Raw genomic sequence first — 4,291 nt, forward strand, 5'->3', positions numbered from 1 at the left:
ATACCGTTAAAACTGTATACCACCACACCCTGTGGTAGAAAAAGATTAAACAAAAGCACCTCTATCCAAAGGGCCTTTCATCAAAACTTCAGCCAAGGACAAACCCTCTGCTTGTCCATATATTTGATTACTATATTTGGAACTAATGTAGAATCTTAGATGAGAACTGGTTTTCCTTTGCTATTTTGTTAGTTCTCTCCCTTGGTTTATTGGTCTCAGCTACTCTGCCAAGGCTTTAGACTAATTTTTCTTTCCCTACATTTGTGCTTGGAGTGTTTGTGAAGCAATATCTAGGATTCCATTGGGATTTCTGAAAATAAAGCATCTTATATGCTACAGAATGTTAGAGGTGTCCGCCTCACTTCAGTATGTGGCTTGGGATGTAAAGATGGGCACATTACTCTGACCAGTGTTACGGTGGGATTACTGTGTTTATCCATGCTCCCATATTCCCTTTTGGATTTAGGTGTCATCTCAGATGCCCACAGTCTCCAGTAGGCAGGGCCACCAGCCTGCAGGGGAAATGAAGGCAGCCTCAACTATCCACCCCTCTCAAGCCTCCCCTAGTAGCTCTGGACTTGCCAGATGACAGATGAATTCTAGAGAAACTCAGGCCACCTCAGAAAGTAGGACATTCAGTTTCACAAAGGGAATAGGCCACTAGCATGTGCTGAGGCAGTGCCCACCCCATATCAAGACCCTTCAGCCTCCCGTGTTCCGTTTCCAGAATCTGAGTCCCAACCCTTTCATTGAGGTTGCTTTCTGTCACAAAAGTACCTCACACCTACAAGCTAAAAATGAAACATTTGACCTGCCCTTTGGAATTGCCCTTGCAGTCTTCCCATTTTTAAAATGGTTCTTCAATTCTGTAAGTTCTCAAACTAGAAATCTAGAAAATGTTTCTGTCATTTTTCTTTCTTTTGCTTCTCCCTAATTCATTCTTCCATCAATTCAGAATATTCTAGCTCCAAAGCATCACTTAGTCCATCCACTTCTACCTTTTACTGCCATAACCCTAGCCAGGTCCACTGTCATTTGTACTCTCTCAGCTGAGTCCCAACTTGTCTCTTAGGTCTTACATTTGCCCCCATTCAACCTATTCTTAATGCTGAATCCAGAATGAGCCATCCAAAACCAGATCTGAAAGTACTGTCCCCCTGCTTGTAACTTTCCAAATTTGTTCCCCAACTACTTCTTGGACACAGTGCACTTTTCATCTCTCGGTGCCAGTCACAGTCCTCAATCTTCCCAACTCTCTTGGCACACATGGTCCTGATACAGGTGGGCCAAGACCACTGACACAAGTGGATCAGAACTCACTCTTTGCTTGAGTGACTCCAGCTAGCCTTCAAGTCTTGGCCTTAAAATTCATTGCAGAACTTCCCTGACACCTTAATCTAAATTCAGGTCCACTGTTCTACTCTGTTCATGCACTCTGCACTTTTCCTTCACAGCTTCTAATTAATATGATAATTATTTGTGCAACTCCATGTTTAATATTTCTCACTGTACTATAAGCTCCAGGAGGGCAAGGGCCATGTATGTGTCTTCACCTGTGTTTCTCACTTGGGGTTTACAAATCTACTCTTCTAGGACTCACACTCTCAGTGGGGAAGATGCATCTATGAATGCAACTCATCAGAAGCATCAAGGTTTTGAGGTTTGACAAGCTGCTAGAGAATGGCCAAGTTGTCTATAGCTCCTTCTAAGTGATTAGTGCCATACCCATGCCCTGTTAAATAAGTAGTTATGGCCTTGTTTTGGCCCTGGACCTACCCACGCAGATCATCCACTCCCTGCTACAGCCCGTTTCATAATACAAGACTCCTGGCCAAGGGCTACCAATCTCCAGGTCTCCAGCCTGGCATGGAGCAGCAGTGTTCACATTTTTTGGTCTCAGGACCAAAAAATCTTCACATGTTTCAAAATTACTGAGGACCACAGAGCATATTTGTTTATATAGCTTATATCTTTCAATATCATCTATATTTTTAATTCTGAAAATATTTATTGATTATTTCATTTGAAAATAAAAATAGTAGCTCATTATGTTCTAACATAAAAAGTATCATTTAATGGAAAAACACTTCCAAAACAAAAAGTCTTAAAGAAGAATGGCATTGTTTTTCAAATCTCCTTAGTGTCTGGCTTAATAGAAGACAGTCAGAATCTCTTACCTGCTTCAGCTTTCAAGTTTTTATGACATATTGCTTTTGGTCTAGCCCACAGCTCTAGACAACATCTCTGTTTCAACTCAGATCCCTCCATGCCATATTTTAGTTGTCATATTTGAAAAAAGAAATCCTCTCTTATCCAGATAAATAGTTTGCAAAAACAGGAATATTTTAATAGCCTTTTTAGATGATGAGGATAATCTTTTTTGTTGCTACATCAACACTAAACAGGAGGTATGATATATTCTGAAAGGTTAGTTGCAGTGTAGTAACTGAGATTATACTGATTAATTTTTCATTATGTTATATTAAAATCACTGGTTGATTTTGTCTATGAATGATTATGTAACACCACGTATTGGTCATTTGAAAAATTCTGGTTTGTCATACAGTATCCAAAAAGTCACATTATTAATATCACCAACAATCTCATCAGAAAAACCTCTCAGTACTAGGAAGCTATTCAGCTCACAATGAATCTTAATGTTCCTTGAACTTCAGATGTCATCATTGTCAACACTGTTGGTTATTTTCCTTGAAGTGACAGCCTCACTCTGTTCATTTTCAAGAAAATGTCTGCTAAAACTCATGGTTTCTCTATCAAAAATCCTCACAAGCAAAATGACATTTATGGGGGGAGGTTAATTTGCTTGCAATGTAATAACATACGTGCTTTTCTCAGGAACTTGTGCTGTACCTCAGTATGCAGTAGAAGTGTTGTACACACACTTTAAAAAGCCATGCACTCAGGGGTGGAGATTTTTAAGATTAATAATCTTTACTACTTCATCAGAACTCTTTTTCACTGCAAGTGCATGGCAGTGAAAAAGACAGCAGCTACCAAAACATTGTCTTGATTTGGGCCAAAGTGCCAGCAATTTTATTCACTGTTGCTTTTGTACCATCACTGCAAGTGTCAACACAATGAAAAAGAACAATGACATCTTTGAGTCATCTATCCTCTGAAAGTGTCTTGGGGACCCCCAGGGAGTTCACAGACAATGTTTTGAGTACTACTGACCCAGAGAAAAATTGATTATCTAAGACAACCAGGCTCTCCCTCCAGAATTTTCAAACCAAGAAACACAGAAACAGTGAAGTAACCATGCCTAGATTCTTGAGTAGCTCTTTTAAGCAATGTGCTACTTCTGTCTTAATGCTCCCAAAATTTTTTATTTGTCTTTGTCTTTTGATAGCTTGACCTTAATCTATCTGGGTATAGATCTCTTTACATTTACCTTACTTGGAGTTTTTTGGTTTTTTTTTTTTAATTTGGGGAGTTTTTAGCCATTATTTCATTGCCATTTTCTCTTACTCCTCTCCTGCTGGGACTCCCATTCTGCCTATGTTGGTATCAGGATGTTGTCTCACAGATCTAGGTCTGAGTTGACTGGAATAAGGACATACTTTGAGAACCAGTCTTTTCCAGGAAGCTAAGAGGTCAAATAGGGCTCTACTCTGTGTGGAGCTTTTTGAAGAGCTCCAAACTCATTCTGCCCTTTTTAGAGGTGACACAGCTGTGGTTTTCACTAAATAGTTGTAAGGTTTTCACTAAACAGTTGTAAGGTTTCTAGGGTTATATGAGTAGCTAGGGAGAAAAGGATGGGAATAAGGCAAGTTCATATGCAAGCCCCAAAATATGCTATTCTTACTGACATTCAGCCATTTATTGAATAAATTATTCTCAAATTCTTTTAAGGCTTTGGTTAATGTTCTAAATTCTGGAAAAGTTAATTTTGACAGTTATTCCAGAGCTCTCATTGCTTTTGTGAAGGACATGATTTTTAGAGGTCTGCACTCCACCATTCAAAAGTTCTTTAAATTATTTCTACAAACAGGGGCATTGGATGCCCTAGTGATGGCTCTATCTGAAAGAATGTTAAAGATGAAAAAAATGAGGTATGGAAAGCCAAAGTTATAGGAGAACAGAAACTTAAATGTAGAAAAGTAATCAGAGGCTATGAAGTAGACAAAAAGTAGAGTATTCCTGACTGGGGTATATTTCTCTCCATGGTAGACAGTAGATTTTGCATGTGTAAAGCTTTGGGTTCAACCCTGTCACCAAAAGGAAAAAAAAAAAAAAAAGGTAGAGAATTGGAGAAGCATAAATTGGTACT

This window comes from Chinchilla lanigera, unplaced genomic scaffold (genome assembly GCF_000276665.1).
Source record: "Chinchilla lanigera isolate Chin_1 unplaced genomic scaffold, ChiLan1.0 scaffold00011, whole genome shotgun sequence".
NCBI lineage: Eukaryota > Metazoa > Chordata > Mammalia > Rodentia > Chinchillidae > Chinchilla > Chinchilla lanigera.